Below are 18303 nucleotides of genomic sequence, written 5' to 3' on the forward strand. Positions count from 1 at the left end.
TCTCCACATGGTGGTGGTCTCACTGCTAGCAAAACAAGATACACATCAAATCCCATTTATAAATTCTGTAGTCAACTTTAGAATCTCATATGAGGTTTTACTACCTCTAGCTAACCCTTCTTTGCTCTTCCTGTCACTAGAAAGCCTATCCTTTTTTCCTGATGCCCTCCATTGCAATTGTCCAGTCAACAGCCATTTAATCATTTTTGTCCCACTCCTGCTGGCCCTAGCTAATATGATGAAATGTAGTTGGGATGCACTGGGATCAATCAGCTAGTCGGGATCTTAATGCGAGCTGCTTGACCATTTACACAGCTTGCAGTCCTTATAACAACCTCCTTTTGTAAGGCCTCAGCCATTTCCTGTCCTCAGCTATGTTTAAGACATCTGCTGCTGCTCTTCACAGATGGTTTCAGGCTGCTGATACTTTCACCAAGAACACCAATGTCTAAAGTCTTTGCTGGACCCAGACAATGTTACAGGTGCTGGGTCCCTCCTTATGACAGTGCTGCAGGTGCCCGCACTGAGATTACTGATTACAATGAGTTGAATAATATTCTTCCCAAGTTTTGTCCATCCAGAACTTCAGAATGGGATCTTATTTTGAAATAGGGTACTTGAGGATGTGATTAAATTATGGATTGAAATGATATCATAGTGGGGTGAGGTGGGTTCTAAATCCAATGAAAGTGTCTATGGTGGAGGATACAGCTCAGTGGTAGAGTGTGTGCTTAGCATGCACAAGGTCCTAGGTTCAATCTTCAGTACCTATGTTAAAAATAAATAAACCTAATTACCTCCCCCCTAAAAAAATAATAAAAAATAAAAATAAATAAAAATTTAAAAAACCCAGTGAAAGTGTCTTTATAAGAGGTAGAAAAGAACACACAGAGGAGAAGGCCATGTGAAGATGGAGACAGAGATCAGAGTCAAACTGTCACAAACCAGGAAGCACTAGGGGCCACCAGAAGCTGGAAGAGCCACCAAGTTTGTGGTAATCTGTTACGGTAGCCCTAGGAAACAAAGACACTGATTCTGCATCAAAGATACCATATCATATTACTGCCAAGACTCTTGGCACCAGTGCTGCTGATTCTTTGACTTTGAATGTCTCAAGGAGATTTACTCTTCTAACTGTTGCCTCCTTGCTAAAGGATTCAGACTTAAGACTCTTGGGCCCAGCCTAGAATACAATCTGATCTACATCATGTGATACTTAGAGCCTCTTTCCACTCTGTTCTCAAACACTGCTGTATTTCTAGAGTTGAACTTGTTCACCTTGATTCTTCCCATGTAATTCTTTCCCAGAAGAATCCTTAGACCCTAGTGTAATATAAATGGATCCCTTGCTTTGCAGTCCCAACAACTGTGAAAATGTTCAAAATGTGCCCGACATTCCTGCTATATTCTTCCCATCTCCGTTACCTGTGAATACGACTTGTGTTGTCTCTTTCAAGAGTCTACCTCTACTCAACAATGAGCCCTTCTTCAAAAGATGGAGAAATTGATGCTTCTTCAGGTAATTCTTATTCAATACCAAGGCATGAGGAAAAGGAAGAGATGGAATCATCTGTTTGCCACTCTTAGTTGCTACTGTCCCTGTCTGGTGGCCCATGGTAGCCCATGGGGTCTGGAAGAGAGCTGCTGTTCAGTGCCTACTGAGGCCACGGTAATCATTCTATTGCTTCTATGCCACATTTGGGGCTTGACTATAATTTGTGAGGTAGCTTATGGTCCTGTGTTAGACAACACATACCACAGCCATTTCCTCTCTGGAATCATGAGATATCACCATCCACATTGCGAAGCATCAGGGTGGAGGGCCCCCGTCTTCTTTGTTCTTATGATCTGATACTTTTTCATTTCTTCCCTCTGCAAGTGAAGGGGAAAATCAAGACAGTGGGGAATGCCTCTTTCTCCTCACCACTCACTTACTCTTAAGAATTCATCTAATTCTGCATACTTCTCCCATAGGGCTTGGCTGGGGAGCAGATGGGGGTGTGGTTAACAGAATCAGTTTAAATATTTGTTAGAAAGCCTTACAGTGCCCTTGCAGCTATTTGTTACTTTCTTTAGAATGGGGTAGAGTGAAACTTCACACTTCTTATCTTCAGCTTTAGGATTTTCAGAAGCTGTGATTTAAAAGTCCTATGTAAAGTAAGGCAAAATTCCACCATTAAGTGCAGTCCTCCCCCTAAGCATAGGAGAAGTGCAGGCACTTCCTTGTCTCTTGTCTGTTACCCAAGGAAGATTCTGATTCCCAGGCTCAGGAGGGTCCTTTCTAGAACCCTGAAACACAGACCTACTGTGATTTTGGATAGATAGCACTGTGGGACAATGCCAAGGAAATCCTGTGCAGAGTATTGGATAATGAGGACAATTTTTAAAAGGAGGGGTGGTGTTTTATTGTAAAATTGGATGAACCAAGGCTACATGCTTACATTTCCCCAGTTTTGGAACTGTCAGTCATTGTAAATAAATCAGGTGTTAGCACAGAATTCCAGAACAGGAACCAAGAGCTCCTGTGGCCCAAAATACCTAAAAATACCTTGGGGCCTTGCTAGGGATACATAAAGAAGGACAGGAGATTGGTACCAAACAAAGCAATAGACTGCTTTGAAAGTGGTCTGTTACTATGATGGGCCACTCTCCTCTTTTGTGGGAGTAATCTATACATGGAAGTGATTTCCAATAAGATTTTTTTAAAAAATGCATTCTGATCTTTTAGGATAAGCCTGGTCAATAGTGGATTAGGTCGTCAAAACCACAAAGGCAAGTCGCTGCATTCTGCCTTTGGGTGGGGTGGGAAGGATGGCTGTGAGTGTTTTCTGTTACGGGATGATAAAGTCGGCAGGACTGTCCTTTGTTATAATAGGCAGCAATCACAAAACTCACATGGGGATTTAGCACTTTTACATCTATTAAGCTAAAAGGGAGGCCCATATGACTTCTCCTACTTTGTAAGAAGATTCCGAGGAATAGAAGATATAGATCAAGCTGCTTATGTTGAGACTGAGGTGAAAGAAATTCAGTCTCACATGTGTCCAGGTCACCACATAGGAGAAGGCCTAGATCATAGTTCTATCTCCAAATAGAGTTCATTTCCCTTGAGTTTCTTCTGTGTCTACATTCTTTATGCCTCTCATGAGTCAGAGATGATGCTATCCCTTCCATAAATTTAGGATGATCAAACCCTCGCTTCCTACCACACAGTCCAAAGGAACTTTACATTGGGGCTCTGTGTAGTCTTAATGTGCAGATGAAGGACATATTAATCCACATGTGTTGGAATATTTCTAGATTTCTTACTGCGATGGTTACAGGCATATCACAGTGGGATTCAGTCATGAGCCTATTGTCCAAGCATTCTTTGATTATGATTCTCAGAATGGCCTTGAGTTACTCAGCTTTATGATGTGCTGCTCCTCTTGTGCTCACTCCACATCCTGGGCAAATAGAGAAACACCCGGGTTGGTTCTCACCTGGAATTTCCTCTTCAACCTCTCCTACCCAAAATCCCAGAAGGTCTCCCAAATGAAAGTCATTTTGATTTATGTCTTGGTATTTCCTAGAATGATTGTTGGGGAATACATTGGAAGTAGGAGTTACTTTCTGATTTGCTCATCTCTTCTTATAAATTTTTATGAAGTGTGTGTAAGGAGCGCTGGTAAATAGCAATTCACAGCTGACTGCTGATATTCCTGTGCCAGGTGTTAAAAGTAGCAAGAGATAGTCCTGAATAATGCCACACACTTCCTGCACACCCGTCAAATCAGGACCATTCCAGTAGCCAGTTGACTTCTTTCATTTCTACAACAGATTATAGAAATTCCAACCTGAGAGTCAAGATACAAGTTAGCTACCTAAAAGCCATTCTCTTCACTCTTCTTCCTGAATAACAGAACTTGATTCTTTCAGGAAGCAGGAAGAGATCTCTTTGTCTCAGGATAGATGGACCCCTAACCCAGCCCCAGGGGATAAACTAATTGCTCCAGTCGCTTGAATTCTGTTTTCTTCCATAAGTGATTTGTCTAGGATTGGGCCCAGACCTGAGTGAGTTCTGACCACTGAGATATAAATGGGAGTTTGGTAGGCCGTTTCTGGGAAGTCTTTGCTTGCTGGTAAAGGGGACAGGGCATAGGGGCAGGGCTTGCTGACACTGTCCCTTCCCCTTCTTGCAGCCTTAAACTAAAAAGAGAACCCTGTAGCTCTGTCAGCCATCTTAAAACCATGAGATGACAATCATGAGGATAAAAAAGCCAGTAGAACAGGAACAAAAAGACAGAGTTTGGCAGGGAAAGACAAATATTGTATCTTCTCTATTCTATGTGGAATCTTAAAAAAAAAAGCTGAACTCACAAAAACAGAGAGTGGAATGGTGGTTACCAGGGGCCAGGAGGTGGGAGAATGGAAGAGATGTTGTTTAAGGGTGTACATGTGCAGGCAGTAGATAAATAAGTCCTGGGGATCTAACACACAGCATAGGGATTACAGACAACAAAACTGTATTATCAACATTAAACTGACTAAGAGAGAAGATCTTAATTTTTCCCACCACTAGAAGAAATGGTAAGTATGTGACACAACAGACTGGCAATCATACTGCAATATAAATGTATCACATCAATATGTTGTACACCTTACACGTATACAATGTTATACGTCAATTATGTCTCAACAATAACAAAAACAGAGTCTGAACCAACATTAGCAACTGCTTAGCTGTAGACCAGCAGATCTCAAATTTATTGGTCTTGGAACTCTTTACAGTTATACTCATTGTTGAGGGATGTTAATTTCTTAGTTTTGATAAATGTGCTATGGCTATGTAAGATGTTCATATTAGGGAAGCTGGATGAAGGGTAGACAGGAACTCTTTTATCTCTGCTACTCTTCTCTAAATCTAAAATTATTTCAAAGTAAAAAATTTAAAAAATTTATTGAAGACCCCCCAAAGGCTTTCACTTACGTGAAATACATCTATTGATATTTATCATATTATAAATAAAAAGGGAGTGATGTAAAATGAATTTTAATTAATTCATTTAAACACTAAAAATAATACCTATTACATATTGACATAAGTCACATATTTTCATAGACATTATATTTTCCAAAACAAAAGTAAATTTAGTTAGAAGACTAGTGATATTTTACATTTCTGCAGATTTCTTTAATGTCTGGCATAATAAAAGACAGCTGGAGTCTTGTCTTCTGCATTCAGTCTGTTGTGATATGTAGTTCTGGTTCAATTCTATGAAGAAAATCTACCCTCGCACAGGTATTTAGTTTGAAAAAAAAAAAGTCTTTCAATGGCCTTTCCAGGTAATTGTAGACATTTCTCTTTGAGACTTCACTGAAATTCCAGAAGTAGTAGTTCAAAAAAAAGTTAGTTGCAACATGGAATCAGAAACTATATCAATGAGCTTTTCACACTCCTGCACATTAAAATCTATTTTTCCATCTTGCATTTTAATGGACCCTTTACCCACTCATGCTTTTGTAACATGATGTATTCATTTGTCATTTGGGAAATACTGGTTCACTGAGTTCTATCAACGACTTCCAATTGGTGACACATTTCATTATAGAATGTGAAAAAAAATTCACATTTTGGGGGCTAATACCTCCATTGATCTCATCAGAAAAGTCTGTAAGTTGGGAAGCTGACAAGCTCATGATGGCAGATATAAGTTTTTCAAAACTCTAATTTTCACTTGAAAGCACAAATGTTATTATTGGTAACAAATACTTTGAGTTGTTTTCCTTAAAATGACAGGCTCCCTTTGTTCATTTTCAAGAAAATGTCTGCCAAATACCCAAGTCTGTGTAACTGTAGTTTACCTGTCAGTCATTCTTTCAAGTAAAAATGATGCTTTTTTTTTTTAATTGAAGTACAGTGAGTTACAATATGTCAGTTTCTGGTGTACAGCAGTGTCCCGGTCATGTCAAGTAAAAATGATGCTTCTTTAAAAAAGCTCATTATTCAGTTGCACAAACTCTTTTTCTGGAGACAACCATTCAACTCCAGTACATAGCAGAAGTACTTTAGGTAACTTCCCATTTCATTCCTTAGAATATTAAGAAGATGAATACTCAAGGGTTGAGATTCAATAATTCACCTTTTTACTGCTTCTTCAAGGGCATTCTAAAGTAGAAGTGGCTTTTTTTTCTTCTTCAATTGCATGGCAGTGAAGAATACAATGACTACTACTAGGACAGTTTGGCACCGCTCCCTTGATTTTTGCTAAGAAGCCAGCACTTTTAGCTTCTGTTGCTTTAGCACCAAAGATGCAATGTCAACAGCATGAAAAAGGCAAATAATATCTTAGAATTATTATTAAAATAGTTTTGACCTTTCAGGAACCTGAAAGGTCCCAGGAACGCACAGTGGTCCATGGACCACACTTTGAGAACTACAGTTAGACTAATGTGAGAAAAATAGACCCTTATTTACTTTATCCACTCTTAATTAGGCTTTCTGTTGTCTGCAAATAAATCATTCCTGATACATTCAGCGTAATATATTCTTGGCTATTCCTTAGTATTCAAAACATCCATGCTTTCACTTCTTCTTGAGGCAAAAAGATTACCTTTTTCAGCTGAGTCTCTTCTTGTGTGGAGCCAGAGATAGTTCACTTCTCAAAAACCTTTTGGCTTTTTCTTGACTGGCCCATGAGGGCTCTACTTCACTAAAGTCCTGAAACAAGGCTAGGCAGCTCTCACACTGCATGCAGTCAAACGGCTTTGAAATATTTCCCATGACCTAATTTCTGCAATAGGAATCCTAAATGATTAAATTGCAGAGCAGTAATTCTACTCATTTCCATAGCTATATTTAGAAAGTCTTCCTTGGCATTATTGCTGCCTCAGGCTACAGAAGCTACTTGTCCCAAGAGAGTTGAGTCAGAAACAGGGACAAGCCATTGCCAAAGATGTGGCACTGGAGAACTTGGCCACAGGTACGTGACACAATTCAAGGTGAAGGAGAAAGAGAAAAGACCCAGGAATCAAGATTAGTGAGCTTCTCTCTGTTTCTATTCTGGGGACATATTGCAGCAAGAATGTTGGTTCCATTCTAATTTCTTTTATAGTTTGGTAGTGGTGAGGAAAGTGACTTACAGACTTCACTGCAGTCTGTAATTATAACACTTCACATCTGAATATGTTGTATGCGATAAAACCAGTAACACAGGGAGGGGTTTGAGAGATTTGGAAATAGAAAAATAAATTTGATCAGAGGTTAGCCACAAGCTAAAGGTTAGGAAAAATCTTTGTTTTATTAAAAAAACTGGGAGATTCCCATGCTCTGATATATTAGCCAGCAAAATGAAACCCTTTGGTAATGGAGAAATCATGTTTCAAATACCTAAACTGAATTGCATAGATTTTGATTTAAAAGATGTAATTTCTTAAGTCAGTCACAGAAAGACAAATACTGTGTCATTCCATTTATATGAAGTATCTAAAATAGTCAAATTCATAGAATCAAAGAGTGGAATGGTGGTTTCCAGGGACTGGTGGGAGGGGGAAATGGAGAATTACTAATCCATGGGTTTAAAGTTTCAGTCAAGCAACATAAATAAGGTCAAGAGACCTTCTGTACAACATTGCACCTATAGTCACAATAATGTATTGTGCACTTAAAAATTTGAGTGTAAGCCGGGGAGCATATAACTCAGGGATAGAGCACATACTTAGCGTGCATGAGGTCCTGAGTTAAATCCCCAGTACCTTTATTTAAAAAACAAATAATAAAATAAATAAATCCTAATTACCCCTGCACCACCAAAAAAGAATTGATGAGTATAGATCTTATGTTGTGTTCTTACCACAAGAAATTAAGATTTTTAAATAAATAAATACATAAAATAAAAGATACAATTTCTTACTAGGAATATAAGGGGACTTCCTGAACTAATAACTGGTATCTATGGAAAACTCACAGCTAATTTCATATTTAACAGTGAAAGACTGGATGCTTTTGTTCCAAGATCAGGAAAAAGACAAGTATGTCTACTCTTGTACTCAACATTGTACTGGAGATTGTATCCAGGGCAATAGAATAAGAAAAAGAAATAAAAAGCATTCATATTGGAAAAGAAGAAGAAAAACTATCTTTATTCATATATGACCTGATCTTATATGTAAAAAATCCTAAGGAATCTATTACCGAAAACTATCAGAATTATTAGATCAGCAAGATTGCAAGAAACAAGATTAATATTTTAAAAAATCAATTGTATTTCTATATACCTGCAGTGAAAAATCTGAAATGAAATAAAGAAATGATTGAATTTACAATAGCATCAAAAACAATAAACTACTTAGGAATAAATTTAACAAAATAAAATCAAAATTTAAACTCTGAAAACTACAAAGCACTGTTGAAAGAAACTACATATGTAAATAAATGGAAAAACATGTCTTGAGTTTGGATTGAAAGACTTAATATTGTGAAGCTGGTATACTCCCCCAATTGATCTACATATTCTATGCAATTCCTATCAGACTCCCAGCTGGCTTCTTTGTAGAAATTCATAAACTGATTCTAAAATTCATATGAAATTGCAAGGGACTCAGAATAGCCAAAATAATCTTGAAAAAGAAAAATGAGAGTTGTAGGACTCATACTTCCCAATATCAAAACTTGCTACAAAACAACAGTAATCAAAACATGGCGGTACTGGTATAAGGATAGACATAGATCAGTGGAATGAAATTGAGAGTCCAGAAATAAATCCACGTGTCTATGGTCAACTTTTTTCAATAAGGGAGCCAAGACCATTCAATCGGGAAAAAAAAAGTGTTTTCAACAAATGGTGGTGCGACAACTAGTCTGACCCCTAGTTTATACCATATACAAAAATTAATTCAAAATGGATCAGCAACATAAATATAAGAGCTAAAACCATAGAGCTCCTGGAAGAAAACATAGGGGTATATCATGATATCCTTGGATTTGGCAATGGATTCTTTGATATGAAATGTAAAGCACAAGCAAGAAAAGAAAACATAGATAAATTATACTTCAACAAAATTAAAGACTTCTGCATCAAAGGACATTACCTAGAAAGTGAAAAGGCAGCCTATAGAAGGGGAGAAAATATTTGCAAATCATACATCTGATAAGAGTCTAGTATCCAAAATATATAAAGAACTCTTACAACTCAACAAGGAAAAGACAAATAACCCAATGGAAAATGGACAAAGGACTTAAAGTAAACATTTCTCCAAATAAGGTGCACAAATGGACAACAAGTACATGAAAAATCCTCATCATTAATCATTAGGAAAATTCAAATCAAAGCCACAATAAAGTGCTAGTTCACAACCAGTAGGATGGCTATAACTGAAAAAACAGAAAGTAGCAAGTGTTGGTGAGGATGTAGAGAAATTGGACATTGCTCCTGGGAATGTATCATGCTTTATCTGCTGCAGAAAAGTTTTTTTCCTAAAAAACTTAAACACAGAATTACCATATGGCCCTGAAATCCCATTCTTAGGTATAAAACAGGAATCACTAGGTGATCTAATTGCAGGAAATGATTTTCTCTCTTTCAGTGAATCTTACACTTGCCAGTGTTGCTGGAGATTATAGGTTCTTGTCTCATGCAGGAAAGAATTCAAGAGTGAGCAACAGTAAAGTGAAAGTAGATTTATGCAGAGGGATACACACTCCACAGAGTGTGGGCCATCTTAGAAGGCAAGAGAGGTGGCCCCAAGGTGTGGGGGTGGTTAGTTTTTATGGGCTGGGTAATTTCATATGGTGGCAAGTGGGAAGATTATTCCAACTATGTTGGGGAAGGGGTGGGGATTTCCAGAAATTGGGCCCCACCCACTTTTTGGCTTTTTATAGTCAGCCTGGGAACTGTCATGGCACCTGTAGGTGCATCATTTAGCATGTTAATGTATTACAATGAGCCTATAATGAGGCTCAAGGTCTACTGGAAGTCAAACCTTCTGCCACCTTTGGCCGAATTGGTTCTAATCAGTTCACGTCCTAACCTCAATTGCTGTGTTATTCTTTTAATGGTTGTGCCGTGCCCCCTTCCCTCCTGTCTCAGCAGCATATTAAAGATGCTGCTTGTTATTTGAAAATAAAATTATGGGAGTCCCAGTTTGCGTCTGTGTGTGGCTCCCAAAGAATAGACGTATCTAGCACAGTGGCTGAATAAGCCTGATAAAAGTCTATGAGTTCTGAGGAGCCTTTTGCAAACACTCTTCCTGAGGGAAGAAGGATTTGGGAGTACACTCTTAATCCTCTAATGGGTGCAGTGATACTGAGCAGAGGATAGTGGCTGTCATTTGTGTTGATCTACTGATCTCAGACCTAGTATGACTCAGGGTTAAGTCCTAAACTCTTAAGGCATTGGGGGTATAGGTATCATTGCATGGGTTCCCCTATTAACAGAGAGTAATAGTAGAGACAAATAAGAGCAAAGAATAGCGGTAGGTAGTCTGGTGGAAGTCCTGCTGCATTCAGTGGAAGCCGACTTGACTGGGAATCTACATGAGGGATACCTGGCAACCTTCCAGAAATACTTAGGGGAGGACCTTTGAAGAAACCTGAAGCCATGTGTCGTGCAGATGGGGGCATGAACAAATTGAGGTATTAACTATTTATGTCCAACCCACAGGCTGGTGAAGACTGAAGAAACAGGAAACATGGACACAGCTCCTAATCCTTCTGGAACAGCTGAACATGAGCTTAAGGAGGAAGTGACCTTTGACCCATGCTTTGAAAGAGTAAAGTGTTTACCATACTGAGAGAGGGTCTGAAGGGCATTTCAGATTAGAGCAGAGGGGATGTCCAAATACACAGATGTTCATTATGCCTATTCATGAGGAATTGTTTGCACAGACCAAAGGCTTTCCATTTTGTGGCCACACGACTACATACTTGATGGGCATCCTGCCATTTGACCATGGAAACCACTGAGAGCAGCTCAACTCTTTCTTAGAACTGTTGGAATTATTAATATATTAGAATGAAAAGGAACCACAGATGCCATCCACTCCCACTCTCCCTCCCTCTCAAGTGCAAGGGATAATTGCAAACTGATTAGCAAATTCCAAGGCTTATATACCACATATACAGCATTTGCTTTGTCATGTAAATTTAGAGGAGCTAAAAATCCCTGCAAGATTTAGAAGGCTGAAGGGATGCTAAAAAATCTGGTCAGCGGGTCATAAGTGTTTCTTTTGTTAATCCAATGGTCTAGTAATTCAACACACAATGGAGGACAGAAAATTACCTCTAATTCTTTGAAGTTCAGCTAGCATTTATACTTATGAGACAAAAGAAAATGGCAATGAGGGTGTGAATGCTTAATTGTTCATGTATCACATTGTTTAACTCTAGCATCTAAGTGTCACGATAGTGCCTATAAATTGAACATTGTGATTCTAAGTTAAATTATTTTGTGTCACTTTAAAACATTTGCTTCTTTCACATTGTCTCAAATAAGTGGCTGAATTTATTCATCAGAAAATTATACAAAGTAGAATTCACTTTTATACAGAAAAGTAAGATGACCTTGTGTTAGTGTGGTCAAATAACCTGGAGCAAGCACTGCATATGGTACCAAGTGTGATTTCTTTGAAAACTCAGGTCGGGAAAAAAAAAAAAAGGGGGGCAACTTTAAAATTCAGTAAACAGATTAAAATAAAAACATAACATTTTTGTTTTTGCTTTCCAGTAGACTTCAACTATGGCAGTTTTTCAAAGGTTATAAATGAAAACATTGGTAACATATACAAAAACTTTAATACAGTTGACCTTTGAACAACATAGAGGTCAGCAGTGCTGACCCTCCACGCAGTTGAAAATTCATGTGTAACTTTATACTGGGCCATCTCTTATCCCAGGTTGCAACCTCTGGGGATTCAGCAAGGGGTGGATTGTGTAGTACTGTAGTACATATTTAGTGGAAAAAAATTGCATGTAAGTGGACCCACACAGTTCAAATTCATGTTGTTGAAGGGTCAACTGTACTTATATATGAAGGTTTGTGCATTATATTTAGCCTTTCCATCGTGAGATGAGCAAAACCACATTGTTATCAAAATTAAAACACCAAAAAAATTTCTCTGAAAGCTAAAATAGTTACTAATATTTCATTTTTCATATCTAAACAAGTCTTAGGTTCATAGAGTCATAATACCCAGATACTCTTTCATGATTGTCATGCACTGCAAGCAGTAAAATTACTTAAAATAAAATCTGTGTGTTATGCACATTGCAGTAAAACTCTTAATTAGCACCACCTATACAAAGAAGTGTTGGAGGATGTACAGTGTAAGGCCGTCCCTTTTAAAGGATTTATGATCTAGTTGAAGAGATAAGATACACACAAAATGTCCAACATATGACAGTACCCCTGTGTCAAATGAGTGTGACAGCCAGTAAGGGCTATAAGAACTCAGAGGAGGGTCTGAGATTTCTCTGTACATATGGCTTTGCAAGGCTAGAATTTCTAAAAAGTGTTCTCATTTTTGTTATTGAGGTATAGTTGATTTACAATGTTGTGTTAACTTCTGGTGTACAGCTAAGTGATTCAGTTATACGTATATACACATATATATTCTTTTTCAAATTATTTTCCATTATAAGTTATTACAAGATATTGAATATAGTTGCCTGTGCTATACATTAGAACTTTGTTGTTTATCTATTTTATATGTAATAATTTGTATCTCCTAATCCCAAACTCCTAATTTATCCCCCCCTTCTCCCTTTGGTAATCGTAAGTTTGTTTTCTATGTCTGTGTCTATTTCTGGTTTGTAAATACATTCGTGTGGGGTTTTTTTCTTTTTTTTAGATTCCACATATAAGTGATGTCATACAATAGTTGTCTTTCTCTGACTTAGTTCACTTAATATGAAAATCTCTAGTCAAGCATTTTCTTTATACTGGGCAGTTTAGCTGCAATTAGAGCTGAAATATTCTTTGTTAGATGATAGTGAATTGGTTATTGCCTCCTAACTTGGGGATGGTTAATTATATCACTTGTGATTGTTTCATACTTTACTGAAAGCTGTAATCATATATATTTTCAATGATAGTATTTTCAAAAAATACATTTGGAACAAAGTTTAAAGAAATTAAAATACCTAAATATCGTATGGTCTTAATTTCTTAGCAGCTGTACATCTCTCTTTCTCTCTACTGTCTTTGGCATAAGAATTATCTTGAGCTGGTTATTTTTAAGAAATAGCTGACATGGGAAAACTCTGAAAACTGAGCAGAAGTTATCCTTTTGCAAGAGACATTTACAAAGGAAATCTCTATTTGTAAGGGTATTTCCCTCTCTGTACCAGGAAGAGAAGTATGACTAAACCTCTAGAAACTTATTAATGGCAAGGACTTAAATCTGCATAACAACTTTATGCTTGTTTACTGTGGTTTTCTGGGTCGCCTCCCAAAACTGACTCTCCCCACCCCCAACATCTTCTTTTGTGTTTAGCTGAGGACAGCGTTTAAAGTGAGAATTCTCACCATTTTGGAGAGTTAACTCAGTTCTGGGTCTCTCACGTTTATACATGCTATTAAACTTCTGTTTGACTTTCTCTTGTTAATCTGTCTTTTTATTATAAGGGTATCTTGGCCAAGAACTTAGAAGGGTAGAGGAAAAATTGTTTTTCCTTCCCCACAGTATTTCCCTTGAAAACCTGGTTTTCTCTTAGTTTCAGTCAACAAGTGCCTTTCATTCCCTTTCACTCTTTTTGCTTGTAAAAAAAAAAAAAACAAAAACAAAACAAAAAAAAAAACAACTGTCTGTTATTTAAACATGGCTTGACAGATAACAATAAGACAGATAACCATATGCAATCTTATCCCTGCTTTCTGTAGTGACTGTGCTCTTCCAGTCATAAGGAAGTCATTTTTCTTTTTCTTCACTAATTCAACAAGCATTTATTGAGCACTTACAATATACATCCAGCACTATACTAGATATTAAGGATATAACGGTAATCAATGTGAGTGTCATTTCCTCGTAGAAACCTTAACTCTCCCCTCAGATTAGGTTTTCTTCCTGTCATAGACTCTCAGTGCCCCCTGGACTTTTAAACTTGAGCTCTTGCACACTAAAGAATGTCCCTCCCCATCTGGTTCCACAAGAATGAAGTCACGAGCCACTGCAGTCGCTGACCTTCAACAAACCCTGAAAGGATTTCGGGGCAGAGATCAGGAATGAGGCACTCTGATCTCTGGGAAAAACCGGCAGAACAGGCCTTCAGAAAGATATTTTTAGGAGAAAATTTTGAGCCCAATTTCTTGCATCTTCTCACACCTAGGAAAGCACTAAAATCATTAATGGAGACATCTGTTCCTCATGACTAGCAGCAACCTTCTACTAAGATGCCTACTTGATTGCACGATCACCTCCACCAAAATCATACACATACTGACTTTCCCCCACTAACCCTTTGGAGCAGTTCCTCAGAGGTCTCTGAAGGGCTGTCTCCCAGGCTACGGTTCTCAGTAAGTCCCCAAATAAAATTGAACTCACAGCTTTCACATTGTGGGTTTTTTTTTTTTTTTTCAGTCAACATACTCATCTCATTGTAATTAAATAATTATCCATGTAATTGTTTACTGTCTGTAACTCCACTAGACTAGATAATAAGCTTGATGAAGGCAGGACTACATCAGTGTTGTTCAGTAGCATATTCCCCATGGCCAGCATGGGGCCTGGAACATAGAAGTTGCCCAATGACCATTTTAAAAGAAAGAGGAAAAGGAGAAAGGAGGAGGGAAGAGGAAGGGAAGGAGGAAGAAAGGAAGGAAGGAAGGAAGGAGGAAGGGAGGGAGGGAGGGAAGGCAAGAAGATTGTATGTGGTTTAAGAAGAGAGTGGCTTCTCCCTGTTTATGGGAGTCAGAGGCACTAATTTCTGAGGTTTCTCTCTTCATCAGAATTATTGTTACTTTCTTCATCACTCCCTTTCTAACTAATAACGTGTATCTCTGGTTTCCAGACCCAGGAAGCTGTACTAGCACCAACCACTTTCAGACAACGACTATAACACTAACATGAAGTTTTAAAGTGACCTCAAGGGGGTGGGGGTATAGCTCAGTGGTAAAGCACATACTTAGCATGCACAAGGTCCTGGGTTCAATTCCCAATACCTCCATTTAAAAAATAATGAAAATAAAGTGAACTTAATACCATACAACCCCACTGGTTTTAATATGGGGCCTCCTGAATGCAGTTCCATATTCATCCCAAACTCCCTCACTCTCTAGTGAAACCATTTTTATTGTATCTGCATCTATGTCTGTACCTCTACCTTGGTGATGGAGAACGTAGAAAAGAAATATCAAAATTAGATCCCTTAGGTCATTTGTAAATGCACTTTTCCACTCAATCTGTCCTCCATTCCCACAGGTAATTAGGAGTTGCTTGTATAAAGTTATTGTCATCCATCTCAGAGAGATTCATACAAACAAAACTAACAGTTCCCTTCTCTCCTAGTTAATGCCTGCAGTCAGAGGTTTTCTACATTAATATGAAAGAGAAAGGAGACAAGACAAAATCAGTCTTCTTAGAGGCTTCAACAGCAATCTAGCCTCTTTCAAATATCAAACAGCAACTCCCCTCTCCATACTTCAAAAGATTAATATAGCATTTGAAATTATCTTTTCATTCTACTTTTATTATAATGCTCCAATTTTAAGTTACTATAGTAACCACTTTGGATTTGAGTGAAAGCTTCATTACTGTCACTTTAATTGTTTGGTTTTGTTTTCTACTCTAGCTACATTGGAGTTTAAAAAAATGGAAAATGGATTTATCTTTTACTATTCTCTAAATATTATGGAACACAAAGACAATTCAGACAATGATTCTGTGTAACTATTATTGGAAATATCTGTTTATATACCAATCATTGATGTCTGTTTTAGAAATATCAGATGTTGTACTAAAGCAGACCATTGTTCTGCATAATTAAATGTGAATGCTAGTAAATAATTTTCAACACTCCACTAAAAAGCATACAACATGCAACTACTTCTGTGATAATTATTAAAGAACATTGATTTTTGGCTTAAATTGAGAAATATAAAAACAGTGGTCATGACACTTATATCATAACACAATTTGTGCATTAGGAGAGAGGACCCCATAATGGGTTAGTCTGATTTTGTCATAATATTCATCAAAATTACCACTTAATGTAACTGAAGTTGTCCATGTCTGATTTCTTTTTATTTCCTATGCATCTAATTATCTTCAACTAACTTCACTAGTTATTGCCCTTAAAAAACTTTGTGGCCTTTTTGTCCAACATCTTAGTGAGGAGGCAGTAGTAGCAGCTGCTCTCTGAGCATCACTATACCTCTCAAGGACAACAAGAAGAAGAAAGATGGCAGAAAGTTGGCCAGGAAAGACAAAGACCCAGGGAACAAATCTGGAGGCAAGGCCAAAAAGAACTGGGCCAAAGGCAAAGTTCAGGACAAACTCAGTAATGTAGGTTTGTTTGACAAAGCAACATATGACAAACTCTGTAAGGATGTTCTCAACTATAAGCTTATAATCCTAGCTGTCATCTCTCAGAGACAAGACTTGTGGTTTCTTGGCCAGGGCAGCCCTTCAGGAGCTCCTTAGTAAAGGACTTACTAAACTGGTTTCAAACTATAGAGCTACGTAATTTACACCAGAAACACCAAGGGTGAAGATGCATGAACAGGTCCCATCAACTGTACATTTTGAAAAAGAAAACTTTATTCAATCAAAAAAAAAGTGTTTGTGGAGATTCCCCAAGGCTTGTAATAAGTGTGCTTTCCCCTTTCTGGCTGACATTTGGGGGCTCTACAGGTTGGGGATTGCTTCAAACCAAATTCATTGACCTTCTGTGCTATGTGTTCCCAGGGTACAACTCTGGATGAGGGCAGGTCTGTGGCCACACCTTCTCAGGAGCATTTTACCCCCCTTCCTTTTCCTCTTCCTGCTCTACTTAGATCCAGAGAAGCCTTCCCTCTGGGTCTTTGGGGTTGGGAGGATCAAGAGGTGGCCGATTAGTTCTGGTTCATCCCAATCCTGAGACTGTAGCCCTTTGGGATTCAGCTTCATATAGGAAAAAGTATCCCGTAAGGGTCTTTACCTTGAATGTGCTCTGGGCCTTGACTTCCGTCACTCTTACCCCTCCAATGTTTTCAAGGTAAAAGCAACTTCGGTGTTCAAATAATCCTCTAGGCCTCTTTGGGTTCAAGCTTTCCCTCAAAATTGGCCTGCTAGGGCTACACTATCTTTTCAACTCCTAAGTGCTTTTAAGATGATTTATTGAGTTGTTTTCAGCCAGAGGGGCCGATGCAAATAACCCACTACCTCACCTGCCCTTATGGGAAATAGCTATTACACTTTTATTGTATAAAATTATTCATTTGTCTTGAACAACTATGATATTGGCTTCTAGGAACTTCCCAGAGCAAAAAGATCAAGGAAATGTAGGCCCACAAGTTTTCATTTCTTTTGAGAGATTAGTAACAATATGGAAGACTGATCTGGTGTAGACTTTGGGTGGGACAAGGAGTGAGACTTTTGATGGATTGTCCCATTCACATTATGAAATTGAAGAGCCCATCTTGCTTGAAGACATTTGTTCTTTCCTCAAGGGGTGACTTCAACTGGTTAGTCAATAAATTGCATCCCTGACTTGAAAAAATAACCACCAAAGGAAAACCACAATTAGCTGGTTTCCCAGTCACCTCCACCTGGTCCTGAGCTGCCCTGGAGTGGCCAAGGTCCAGCCTTGTGAAGGGTGGGTTTGGGGGCAGCTGCTTTTGATTCAGACTGTCGAGACAGCATTGGTCAGCACCCTCTTCTCATGTGCCCCGATGCCGTAGCACGTCAGCGTATGTCTGTGATAATGAAGGTGGATTCCTGACTCTGGCTATGGATAAGTGGATAAGCTTGGGCCAGGTTTGTGACTTCATAACCTTCTAATAACAGTTCCATTCATGACTCTGTGCTTAACTAGCCAGAACGACAGATTTGATTCCTGACAGGACAAATCAGTAACACTGGACCCCACAGCTTTGAGGACAGGATTATGGTGAAAGTGGTATTTTAGATCTTATAAAGGAATAACAAATCCACATTTACTAAAGGCACAATTTAGGTGTTAAGAAACTTCCTAATATACACATAAAACATGTCTAAATGAGCCAAGATTAACCAAAAGAAGTATAGAAATGCAGAGTAAATATCAAAAAAACACTAAACTTAAAATCACAAGATCATGCTATTCTTCTTTTAGCATACTAAAATAGAGGTCATCTGAAATTCATGGAGTGT

The 18303-nt window shown here is 38.2% G+C and overlaps 1 pseudogene; it reads left to right on the top strand.

Moving 5' to 3' along the window:
* The first annotated feature begins 254 nt into the window (after positions 1-254).
* Positions 255-16692, top strand: LOC141576238 (small ribosomal subunit protein eS25-like; annotated as a pseudogene).
* The last annotated feature ends 1611 nt before the right edge of the window (positions 16693-18303 follow it).

The sequence above is a fragment of the Camelus bactrianus genome, chromosome X (assembly GCF_048773025.1).
Source record: "Camelus bactrianus isolate YW-2024 breed Bactrian camel chromosome X, ASM4877302v1, whole genome shotgun sequence".
NCBI lineage: Eukaryota > Metazoa > Chordata > Mammalia > Artiodactyla > Camelidae > Camelus > Camelus bactrianus.